General features: G+C 37.2%; 1 long non-coding RNA gene across 2 annotated transcripts; it reads right to left on the reverse strand.

Moving 5' to 3' along the window:
- Positions 1 to 1,833: 1,833 nt before the first annotated feature.
- Positions 1,834 to 13,291, reverse strand: LOC311432918. Of its 2 annotated transcripts, none has more exons than XR_014690424.1 (3): positions 10,944 to 13,291; positions 2,431 to 2,815; positions 1,834 to 1,916 (listed from the first exon to the last, which is right to left on the reverse strand). It is a non-coding gene; the product is annotated as an uncharacterized lncRNA (long non-coding RNA). The 2 variants fall into 2 exon arrangements; XR_014690425.1 differs by having other exon boundaries at positions 2,431 to 2,818.
- Positions 13,292 to 13,462: the final 171 nt, after the last annotated feature.

Here is a 13,462-nt window from a genome sequence, read left to right on the forward strand (position 1 = left end):
AATGGCATTATGCTTGCAGACATAATCCTTTCCTAAATGAACAGAAATGTCTAAGTATTTCTCCTTCCCTTCTGTGATACAACTCATTCCAGTGGGCCTTATAGTCACAGACTCTGAATGACCTTAGCTAAGGGGTCCGATGCTGTAGATGTAGAAGCTTGAGAAGCCCTGGGACTGCAAGTTCTGTGTTAGGACTCCCATGTTCACTGCAAACGGTTATACAAAACAAAACAAAACAAAAACAAAAACAAATCAAACAAACATAATAAACATAAGTTTGCAGGAAAACAAAACACACATAGGTTTAAAGACAGAAGCCAGTCCAGCAAATGAGGTTTTGCAAGAGACCCTGGACTCATGTTTGTTACATTAGATTTAGACATGACGAATACCACTTTTTTTTTTTTTTTTTTACTTTTTATTTTTTGTGTGTGTCAGATTATGTTCTTATAGAATGAATGAATGCTTTCCAAGTAATGTATAAGCTTGCAATTATTTTCTTCTTCTGTACCAAGCTTTCTCTTCTGTCTCTGCAAAAAACTTTCCCCAAAAATGTAAATCCACCCAAGAGTGTTTTATCACCACCACCATCCCAAACAAAGAGAGAGAAAAGACATAAAGAGAGAGAGAGAGAGAGAACCCCAGTATTGCAAGTCCTTTATGTATTTAGAATTAGTATTTGCTTTGAACCTCTGACTGCATCTTGGAGACCTTTCAAGCATGGTTTGCATGTTTACTGTGGAAGCACTGGGTATTCCTCTCCTTAGAGTACCAAGCATTCTATCATTAGTGGGTTAAGACCTCTGGCAAGTAAGGCATACAGTCAGTAATGTATCTGGGGTCACTGCCAGCAAAGCACTTCTTGTTTATAGCCCTCAAATTGAAATACCATGATAAATCTTCTCAGAAAATAATAATAAAAAAAAAAATAATAAAAATAATAAAAATAAAATAAAATAAAATAAAATAAAATAAAATAAAATAAAATAAAATAAAATAAAATAAAATAAAATAAAATAAAATAAAATAAAATAAAATAAAATATTAGAGCTGCAGTAAGATTTTCAAGCATTCTTCCAGCATTTTTGCAGGCTATTCTTTAGTGTTCCCACTCCTGGCAGCAAGTGTTATGAGGTTCTGTATGCAGGCAGCTCTGGTGTACCACACATCAGTAGGCTGGGGTCCACCCATCAGCAGTATGCCTCATCAGGTCTTGAAGGAATAACTCATTTTGTACAGTCATCATCATGGAGTGAGATGCAAATGTACTGACTTATTTAAGCAAAGACTACAGAGCAAAAAGATGCAAAATAGCCTATGAAAACATTAGAGAGAAACATTTAATAACAGAAAAATTGTTCTTTTGTACAGTTTTAAACCTTATCATTCTCAACTATTACAAAAATATTGCGGAGGTTGTAACACATTTTTTTTTACCAATGATGAGATCAGTAAACAGTAGAACTTGCTACAAAGACAAAAATAATATTCTTAACACTTACATATATACATATATATAAATGTATTTGGAGAGGTGTCTTTCAGGGTTTTTCTTTCCAAATCTAGTTCTCTCTCTTTTTTTTTTTTCTATAGTCAGAAGATTGTCTTTGATTTTCTTAGATTCTTAGATTTTCTTTGCATTTTTTTTTCTACCTGGGAAAAAACTGTAGAAACAGATTTACTGAGAAGAATTCTGACACTTTCCTGGCAACTGGCAGTGATGCCTAGTGAAAGCAGCTAAATTTTGCTGTCGATGAAATTTGCAAAAACTCATGAAAACAGTTTTTGAACTCATCCAAATGTCAGCCCCCTAAAGACAAATCCAAATAGAAATGTAAGGATTACAATTTTTTACTTACTTCAGGCACCCTATTTGGTATATGGTCCTTACAGTTTAGTATTGAGGTATTTTCTTCCTACAGGGAAAAACAAACAAACAAACAAACAAAAAATGACCTTAAGTGTTAGTTATTATTTTTGTTTTTCATAGAATCATAGAAAGGCTTGGGCTGGAAGGGACCTTAAAGAGCATCTAACTCCAATCCCCCTGCCATAGGCAGGGATGCCAACCACTAGATCAGGTTGCCCAGAGCCACATCCAGCCTGGCCTTGAACACCTCCAGGGATGTGGGCATCCACAGCTTCTCTGGCCAACCTGTTCCGGTGTCTCACCACCCTCAGAGTAAAGAATTTCTTTCTCATCTCTAATCTGTATCTACCCTCTTTCAGATTAAAACTATCCCCCCTTGTCCTATCACTACAAGTCATTGTAAAGAGTCTCTCCATCTTTCTTATAAGTTCCCTTTAAGTATAGATAGGCTGCTATAAGGTCTCCCCAGTCTTCTCTTCTCCATGCTCAACATCCCCAAATCCCTCAGCCTGCCTTTGTAGGACAGGTGCTCCAGCCCCTTAATCATCTTTGTGGCCCACCTCTGGGCTTGTTCTAATAGGTCTATGTCCTTGTTGTGCTGAGGGTCCAAGAGCTGATTGCAGTGCTCCAGGTGGAGTCTCATGAGAGCGGAGTAGAGGGGGACAATCACCTGACCTGTTGGCCATACTTCTTTTGATGCAACCTAGGATATAGTTGGCTTTCTGGAATGTAAGCAGATGTTGCTTGCTCATGATGAGCTTTTCATCTAACAGTACTCCCAATTCCTTCTTTGCAGAGCTGCTTGAAAATCTTTAATCAGCCAGTCTGTATGGATGTTTGGGATTTTAATTCTGCTTGTACTTGACAGCTATAATCCAATTTTGTCAGGAGACTGTTTTCCTTTAGTGATTTCAAGTTGCAGTGTTCTCCAAAATCTGGTGAGATCTACTGACAAATGAAAAAAATAGTAATAATAATGGCAGGTACACCTATTTTGTCCAGTTTCCCACAAACAAGTAAGACTGCCAAAACTACAGCTAAGGGCTCTCTCCCTGCATGTCATGAGCTCCAGATCACTCACCCTTTCCTAGTAAAAAACGAAAGGTTATGGTATGAAAGCTCCTAGAGGACATCACCAGTATATTGGGCTCCTTACAGCATAAGAAAACTTGTTATGCTTAGATGAAATCCAGCTGTCACACAAGCTGGCCATTTCTACTATATAATCAAACCTTTGTTGTTGTTGTTGTTTTGATGAGTGCTCCAGTCATGAAGAGAAAGTCCACGAGAAATTTGCATCCAACAAAGAAGCACACCGGGGACTTCAAATGGTCTATGTCTGACAAAAGTCATTTTCAGTGCAATGCTTTTTATAATCTATGCCTTGATAGTTTATCTCCTTGTGGTGATTTTACCCAGCTGAACTCTACCACAACCTCTCTCTCAGTCTCCCTCCTCAAAGGAAGGGGGGTGAAAATACAATGCAAAGGGCTCCATCGTCATGGGCAAAACAGACTCAGCATAGGTGGAGTGATACAATTTATTACCTATTACCTATTACAGGCTAGAGCACTGAGAAACTCAAAGCAACCTAAAAACACCTTCCCCCCAACCACCCTCTTCTAACTCCTCCGCCTGAATGGCACAGGAGAACAGGGAATGGGGGCTGTGGTCAGTCCCTCTCACAGGATGCCATCCTTCCTGAACTGATCCTGTAGGGGCTGCCCACAGGCAGCAGCTCTTCCAGAACTGCTCCAACATGGGTCCCACGAGGGTTCATCCACTGCTCCAGCAAAGGTCCCCCCACAGGCGGCAGCTCCCCCCAGATCCCCTGCTCCTGCGTGGGCTCCTCTCCACGGGCTGCAGCTCCAACCTGGGGCCTGCTCCTGCGGGGGCTCTCCATGGGCCGCAGCCTCCTCCAGGCCACATCCACCTGCTCCACCGGGGGCTCCTCCACAGGCTGCAGCGTGGAGATCTGCTCCATGTGGGACCCATGGGCTGCAGGGGGACAGCCTGCTCCACCAGGGGCCTCTCCACAGGCCACAGGGGAACTGCTGCTGTGTGCCTGGAGCACCTCCTGACCTCCTGCTGCACTGATCTTGGGGTCTACAGGGGTGGTTGTCACTCCTCTCTCCCAGCTGCTGCTGGTTTTTATCTTTTCTTTTCTTCAGTCTGCTCTCCCAGAGGCCCACCCAGCATCACTCTCTGGCTCAGCTCTGGCCAGCAGCAGGTCCGTTTTGGACCCAGCTGGAGCTGGCTCTGATCTGGCACGGGCCAGCTGCTGGGCTCTGCTCACAGAGGCCACCCCTGCAGAGCCCTGCTACCAAAACCTTGTCACATAAACCCAATACACTCCTAAATCATCTTTGGATACCTCTCATTTAATTTCTTCATGGCATAACCAGTTACAAGGTGCTTCAGATGACAACTTAATAAAGGCTGATCTTGTGAACACAGAACAGAACACGGTGACAAGAAATTAGAGTACTATTCTTGGTTTTCCATATTTTCTTTCTAATTCTGAGAAAATTGTTTAACCTACCTGAGCCTCACTGTACTCAATAAGGTAAGGATAATGATACATGCCTATTCTATAGAGATCTGCAAAGATAATTATCTTTACATTGAAAAGCTATGGGAATGAAAAGTATCGTTGCTTCACTGTTATTTAATTATATTAAAAATTATCCTTCAACTTCCATTAAAAACTTTGGCATTAAATATAACAGGAGTGGGTAGACGTAACGAATACCATGGTCCTTTATTTTCTGTATGGGTGAGGTGTTCACTTATATGAGTTGACTGGCAGATTCAGGTCCTTTTGGAGAAACACTGCCTTCTGTTGGATGAAGAATCCTACCAAATTCACATAATCTTTTCAGCTTACATTCTTCCCAGCCAGGTTTAGGAGTTTTGGGGCTTTGCTAACATTATGATGCTGCTCTAGTATTTACCATGTGAAGAAAAATAATCTAAAAATAGGCAAAACAAATCAATCTTTCTGCTATTAATGTCCCATCTGGAAGAAAAAAACAGTAGGATGCCAACTAAACACAAATCTCTCTGTAGATTTTTAATAAACTTTCCTCAGTAAAGTGCTGACAGTTATTTCAAACTTTTTGGTTTGTTTAGTATGATTTTAGTTTAAGATCTATGCAAGGTTCCCTTGAGAATTAGTAACAATTATTACTAGTGTGACATAACTCCCTCCCTCATTTGTGCTAACTAATGGCCATATTTCTCAAATCAGTTCTTGTAAAATCAGAATTATCAGCATAAAGATTACCACACGAACATCAGAATGTCAAAAGCCAGTTGATCTATTAAAAGGGAGAATTGTGATAGCTGAGATACATAGGTGAAATGCAATAATAAAAACATGCAATGACATTCCCTGTCCTCAAAAATTTATACTGATATTAGGCAGAGGAAATAAAGAAGTGTTATTGACCTTTCCAATAACACCACCTTTGGGTGTTATTGGCCTCCTCTGACCTTTATGGAAATAAAAATGTGTATACGAGCAACTTTAACAATATTTAGAGGGTGCTTACATAATAAACATCAAGGAAAAAGTTTACCACAGTTCATTTTCATATATATTTATATTTAATAAGTTTAAATGTCTTCAGATGCAACATAGGTTTTGAGTAAGTTGGTTTGAAATTTTGGAAACATTATAGCAGGTTATAGCAGGTCAGATTTTCATTAGCACACCTGGAAAGTTTGCAGCATGCATCTCTAAGAAGGCAATTTACATTACTCAGTTGCTAGATCTTTGCTTTCCCATTTTGAATGAAGAACATATTTCATCGTCTAACTACAAATGTCTTCAGCCATTACAGTTCCCTACAGCTCAGAGTCACAAATCAAGTACTTATTATGGCTTAGATCATCAGCATCTGATTGTGTTTTGATTTCCAGGATCTGATTGAGATGAATGGTGTCGCTCCTCTGCAACAGCTAAATTAGTTAAGAAAAGCTACACAAACACTACAAGCATGTACTTTGTTTCTGTTGCCAGAAACTGATTAGCCTATGAAAAAATAAATTAGTTTTAAGGTTTGAAGGAGGTCAGTGAATGACTTAAATGAAGGTCATTAAATGGTTCTTACAATCACAAGAAGAAAGAAGAACTACCGTTCTTCTACTACTTCTTCTGCAATGATTCTTCCTGGCTACTGGGTAGAAAGCCAGAATAAGGAAAAGTAATGCATTGACTTCGTTAATGTCAGTAATAATAAAGACAGCAGCAAATGAAAGGCCAAAAAAAAAAGAGCCTTGGGGTCTCACTTGGCTAGATGATCATCTAACAGCAGCCTCACACATATTATACAAGGAATTGAAGCCACCCTAATGGTCAAAAGCCCATAAGTTCCAAATAAGAAATGTCACACAAATTTTCCAGGATCTGGGACAAAGCTGGACTGAGCAATGCCTAAAGCTGCTTCTCTGTCATAACAGAAGAGAAAAAAAATCCTAAACAAGAGTCTAAGAAAGTGTGCCATTTGTAAAATTATTCAGAACAGCTCTTTGATGTCTATGATGCATCTTTCTCTGTGGTTTTCTAAAATATGTTTCTAGTGCATTATTCCACAAAAATAAGACACTTCTACCACCTCCTCTTCACAACTGAGGTTCAGGAAATGACTGCAATTACTTTTATTTATTTATTCCTAAATCATCTTCTAAAGAATCTGACAACTTTTCTGAAGGTTGAAGGGAATTATACAATATATGAAGCTATGCAGTAGTCTTCATATAAATATTTTATAATAAAATATATGTGTGAACAAAGGGGAATGTGACTAAATAGTTGTAGCTTTGGGCTTTTTTTGTTGTTGTTGTTGTTTTTTATACGTATGCTATACCTGTATATAATTTTACTCTTAATACCCATGTATCTGAAGAAACCACATGAACCCAGTTGCCCAGTTGGATCCCAAATAATTTAATTTGCTATGAAAGTTTTAGCTATTTTACATGCTTATTTATATGTATTCCCATAGATTGGAAGCTACTATTTTACTTGATGAGAAGCTACTGACTTCATCAGACTGACTAACTTGCACACTATTCAAAAAGCCAGTCAAGTAAATCTTTCTCTCCTATACCTAGGTTTTCTTTAGTGGAGCTTTTCTTTTCATGTAAATTCTGTGAAAAGTTAAAAAGAGATTGACTAGAACAGTTAAGGGCCTTCAATCCCTATGAAGATTTATAGGTTTTTTGTTTTGTTTTGTTTTGTTTTTGTCAAATATTTGATTACTTAGTTTTTCACTTTTTTGGCTTGGTAGAAATTTGAGAACTGTGATGAATCAGGATGATAGGATCTTCCATATGATTTAGAGGCTTAGACACTTATTCAGACCTGGAGTACAAAATGTTAATTCCTGTTGTTGCACATTAGAATGAGTTGGCTTTAACAAGGTCTTTCACTATTAGCAGCATGCAATAAGAAAATGCTAGCCTAAGTCAAGGCTTAACATACATTAACAATGGTCTGCTTATTTGTCCTTGTCTCGCACAGTAAGATTTATGTGTTAGGCCAAATAAAACAAATGAAAAAAATCACAAACTTTTTTTTTTTTTTTGACCACAACAGATCATCTAAAATAATGTGGTGGGTTTTTGTTTGTTTGTTTGTTTGTTTGTTGCTTTTTGTTTTCGGTGGACCTTAAACATGACTAGCCAGTACAAAGTTAATCTGGTTATTATACATTGACATATTCACTGCAAAGTTTGGCCTGCCAAGTTAACCTGTGAAAGAGCTTAATTTGGGCTCAATATTTTGAAAAGCTCAATATCAGGGCTAAATGCACTCATTGGCCTTAGCAGGCCCACCTGGGACCTCCACTCACAAACCCTGCCCATGGCCCCTGGAGATTCATTTATACTCAGGCTGCTGTACAGTGCAAGTATACCTAAAGTATACGTATCTCCATCCCTAAATTGTTTCGACTTCCTGCATTCACCTTCTTAGTTCTGGCTTGTTGCCTTGTCTTGTGATTGACGGGTTGTTCACAGGAGCTGTTGCTGCACCACTCTGCTTTGCTTATTTAGCTCAGGTGGTATTGGACTGAATCACTGAATCACTGAATCATTAAGGTTGGAAAAGACCTTCAAGGTCATCTGGTCCAACCATACCCTCTACCACCAATGTCACCCACTAAACCACGTCCCCAAGCACCACGTCCACTGTTCCCCATCAGTGAAGGGTACATTCCATGGTCCTGGCTTGCCCTGACATACCTTAAGCACACCCCTACTCTGGTGTAAGTTCAAGGGCCATCATGACTGTCAGAAGGGAATTTCTCTTAAAAGTCAGTCACTTGAAAGTGTTCAGCATATCACACAAATAGGCATGCAAGGAGGTGCCCAAGTCTACCATTCTCACTATCAGTATACCTCTTACAAGATGTTGCCTTCAATGTCTTTTTTTTTAAATTCTTTTCCTTCTTTGCATACTCTTTCTTTCCAGAGCCTTCCCAAAATATGCTAGTGACACTTTTTCCATGATACAGACACTATGGCCTAGCTGTAACTCAGTCTATATCTCCCTGTATGAAAAAGGCTGCAGACAGAAAATATCCTGCACTTAGTGATAGTAGAAAGCTGCAGAAATGACCAAAGAGATTTGTGTAGTCAGGAAGAGAAAAAAAAAAAGTTGTGTTTTTGAGTTTTGTTTACACTGTTCTCATTAGCTATTTTCTGCAATCTTCTGTAACTTCTCAAACCCAGTTGCATGTCATAATCTCTTTCTTCTCTTTCCTGCCTTGTCCCTTTACCCATCTACTTCACTTCACTCTTTATCTTCTCCTACCTACTTTTACATCCCATAAAGTCATGGAAGTAACCCCCTGCTACTGCTATGTAGTTCACTGATATGCATATAGTTCTCTGTATCCATGTTCAAGTAATTATAACAATGGCAAAGGAGGGTTTTATACATCCAAAACAAGATTAACATAATATGTATAACAACTGAATTCTATTGTTTAAAAGATTTAAATCTTCATAGGAAAAAAGTTAACCTTCTCACTTTGCCAAAATATTAAATGTGTTAGAAATGAAGAGAGATGTGGATTTTTGACAAATTTGCAACATACTGATAGCTTTTTTCATCTTTCCTACTTGAAAGCAGCATGTAAGAAACAGATAGCTAACTCTAAGTGAATGACTGGACTTAAAAGCCTCTTAAATTATCGCACAGAAGCCAGTTGACTATCCTTAAGAGGATTAATGATAATGTATTATTAGCTCATACACAAGAAGAGTGGCTCTACAAGTTAATTTATATAAATGAAATTATATATTGTTCCATATTTGATTAACAAAAATCAGAAAAAAACAAAACAAAACAAAAAAAACAGGAAATCTCCCAACACTTATTATTTCAGAATAAAATTGAGTAATTATTTAAGATGCAAAATATAGTAACTTCCTTTTAATAGTGACTCATTCAAGGGAAGCTCATCAACTGTTTGGCTTCAAAGTATTAATCATGGTGGCATATAATTTTTCTCAGTTTGAAATGCTGTGTTGCTTCTAAAGAAAATAACATCATAAATTTAGCAAAACACCCTCTTGATTTAAGCAAAGAATGACACAAAATCTGTTGTTGACTCACTGTCAGTTACAGCTAGAGACAAATCAACATATCTTCATGGAGAATGTCTCGTGCTTACAGTTTACAATCCATGAGTAGGACAGAGGTGACACTTTCTGCTGAAATATTCATGTTGTATACTAATATACCTCTGTGACAAGTTACAAATGGATGAAAGCAGAAACACTGAAGGAAGACATTTCTTTTCCCATTAGGGAACATGGAAAAAATATGTAATGAAAGTATTCATAATGTTTGGCTTAAAATACGCTATTATTTGTAAAATATCATACAGATGAATAGGTAAATTCTACAGATGAGATCTGAAAGACAAACACTTGACTTGGTAACAAATTCTAATTTTTATTTTTTTACATTTTATTGATCTTGATTTTGGTTATATAATTATTAGTGATTACAGACTACTGGAACCCTTCCATTGTTATGATCCTAGGTTGGTTCCTAACAGGAGAAAAGAAGATGAAGGCATGAGTAATAAACTAGAAAAATAATCAGAAGGTCAAACAGCAGATCATAAGTGGCATATCAAGACCAATGACTGTGGCCACAGATTTGGTTTTATTTCATCTTTCAGTTAAAAATATACATATATATATATATTTCTAGCATGTATTTTCAACGTTTCAAAATACAAACTGAGCATAACGTATGTTCTGGCAGCTAAAATAATACTTCTTCCCAAAAGGTGTGTGCCACCCTTTGCCCACACCCAGCAAGGAGCACTGCCAACGTGACTGCTCCAGGGGACCTGAGAATGGTAACACTACCTTAACAGAGAACCCTGTGCTACATGTAAATGAAAAAACCTCCTGTGCTCTGCCATCCCGATTTATGCTGATAAATCACTTTAGGTAAATATCACTGCTATTCCTGCTTACTCGGAGACACAACAAAAAAAAATCACCCTTTTTAAAGGTACCTCTTTCAATCAACTAGCTTTGGAGCCTTTGGGAGACGTTCGTTACTCTGGTCTTAAGCATGATCAGCATACAAACACTTTTATCTAAGACTGTTAACCAAAAAACAGACAAAGACTGTTAGTTTTACCCAAACTGCAAAGCAAAGAGGCCCAAGATACAGAAACACTACAGCTTGCACATGTGGATCTCACCAGCCTTACAGGTGAGATCTATCAAGTTTCATCTGTAAAAGCAGCACCCTCCAAATGTGACTAAACTACTTCCAGAGCCAGGGCACACCTGAAAGCAGCGTAGCTGCATTCCTGTTTCAGAGGACCACAACAACATCATACAGAGCCAGCTGGATGTTTTGCTAATGCATTGGAGCTGGAGGTTACGACCTGACACAGGACCATGTAGTCAGACTACTCCCTTAGAGTTTAACTGTCAGTGGGTTGGTGGTGTATATGCAACAGAACAGACTCTGCTTGGCTTTGGCGCACTGTGGGACCTCATCGGCCTTCCTGGGAACTGGAACAGTACTCACCATAAATCTTTGGAAGTGACATTATAACTGCTGAGATATAGATGAGAGATACAAAAAGTATATTCCAGTCTCTGGGAAGGAAAAAAAAATACATAAAACATTCTAAAAGTAAGATAGATAGGCCAAACATTTGGGGTAAAATAAACTGCTTTCTAGAAGTTATTACGTTTCCCTCTGTATTGTTTGAAATGTTTTCGGGAGTACAGTATTTTTTGTTCTGAGACAAGATATTAATGTGGGAAGACCGAATCTTCAAGACAGAAGAAAGACACTGCAGCTCTGCTGAATTTCAAAGCCTTCTTCCTGACACAGGCTATGTCATTGACAATATAGGATACAGTTTGAAGTACATGTTCACTGTACCCTTTTTCCAGAAGCAGTATGTACTACAGGGAACAGAAAACAATATCCAAGAAGTGTATCTTCTACTTACACAGCCATGCTCTGTGTGCTCTATGCCTATAAAGTGGACAATCAATGCTTGTCAAGAAAGGTCACCAAAAATAAAAGAAGGCAATGACAGAAAAACAAAACAAAACAACAACATAAAAATAAGCTTAATTTATATACTATATTAAGGCAAGAATATCAGAAGCAAAAGGCATACCAAACAGACTGAAAAGTCTACTGTAATTTTAAAGTGCCTGATAATTAAAGATGAAACAAAAAAGAAAAGTGAGATTAGATTGGGGGAAGGAAGTCTAATTGTGGAAACTTGAGAAAAAAATTACACACAAAACAAATGAGAAACAGGATATCATACTTCAAAGAGTTGCCCCAAGTTACAACACTTAAACATAAATTAAAAATATATCAGCTTTTGGTGTAGTTTCTAGTATGAAGACACTATTTTTATGTTGCAGAACAGAAGGAAAGCAGCAGCTTCTGATCTTCAAATCAATCTAAATATTGGACTAACCGTAAGTTCAGAAAATAATGAATTCTTCTTATCTTATGTATGGCTGCTCTTTGTGAAACTATTTGTCCAGAGTTCTTCAACATTTTAAATTTCTAATGGCTGTGCTACATTGGCCATGCCTTGCGCCTCTAATGACAATAAAGGAGACAGAGACAGTAACTACCATTAACTCCAAAAACTGTGGTGCTGCCATCTCTTTGAGGCCAACTTTTCGTTCATGCTTCACTGGCATAATGGAAGATGATGATCATTCTCAATAAGGGAAAATGTTAGAAAGCATTAAATTTGCAAGAGTTGGCAATACTATATCTTTCACAATTACTTCATTCCATTGGATCGCTAACAAGTGGTCCTGCTGGATTGGAAGATCTTAACATTTCTATTATTTTAAAAACAACTTTCAAACAAGATGTAACAAAAATTATGATATATTATCAAGTACTACTTACCTAGATCTTTGTATCATCTCACTCAAGCCAGTTCATCTGAATATATAGGGAATACCTGTGGATTATGCTTTAAACAGAAATTTAGCTTTAGTTTCATGTATTTTTGGATAATTAGATTCCCATAGTATTTTAGTTATAATTTATATTCTACGTTGGTTCATCTCTATTTTATTACTTCCTGGGGGGTGCTTCTTACGTGTCTTTTTCAGACTCGTGCAGACCCAATACTACATTCTGATTTAATTTAATTTTATTCCCTTCGTAAAGCATCAGTTGAAAACTCAGATACATGTACTTTCCATAAAGAAGGAATTATATTTTTTTGGATTTCAGGGCCACGATCAATTACTTCTTCATTATTTTTCTTGAGCTAACTAAAGCTCTATATAACTAGACACTAGCTATAACAACTGTGATTGAGGAAGTCAAGTGCTGGAATTCAGAGCAGTACTTCTGATGTTCATCAGTAGATAAAACAAATGGCTGGTAGCTCACACATTAAATAGTCTTAGTTAAAACACCTACTTTAGGGTTTGTTTCTATGCCTTTGTACTATATGTCTTTTTTACACATCTAGAAAAGTCAATGCAAAAGGAAAAAAAAAATTACCTGTAAAATCTGTTTTCATGAACTACAGAAAATGGCAGCATCCTAAAATGATCAGTGTTTCAAAATGACATTTTTTAAGTTTTCAGTGTTGTCTAAAAATCTGTGTCAACATTCAAATGCATGCACCATAATGTGAAATAATTGACATAGAAATAGAGCTTAAAGGTGGGTCGTTTATGTTCTCCTTCCTGTAGCTTTCCATAGGGAGGAAAAAAATTCTTACTTCGTAGGGGTAATACCTAAGAAATACAAACCTTAAGAAATCGAACAGAACATTATAATGTTATAACTTTATTAGACTGCATTGCAGAACATCAAAAATATTTTGAATGCTGTCAGCTAAAACTTGGTCAAAAATTTTACAAGGTCAATCTTTAGAGGCCATTTTGGCAACTGAATATCTCCGAAAAAAAAAAAAAAACACAACATTTTAAAATAAAGTTTTGTATTTTATTTATATATATATATATATATATATATATATATCTCCCAAAGCATATGAAAATACTTGAAAATTATTCAGTACCTCAGAACATAAAGTT

Source organism: Aythya ferina (assembly GCF_964211825.1).
Source record: "Aythya ferina genome assembly, chromosome: 2".
NCBI lineage: Eukaryota > Metazoa > Chordata > Aves > Anseriformes > Anatidae > Aythya > Aythya ferina.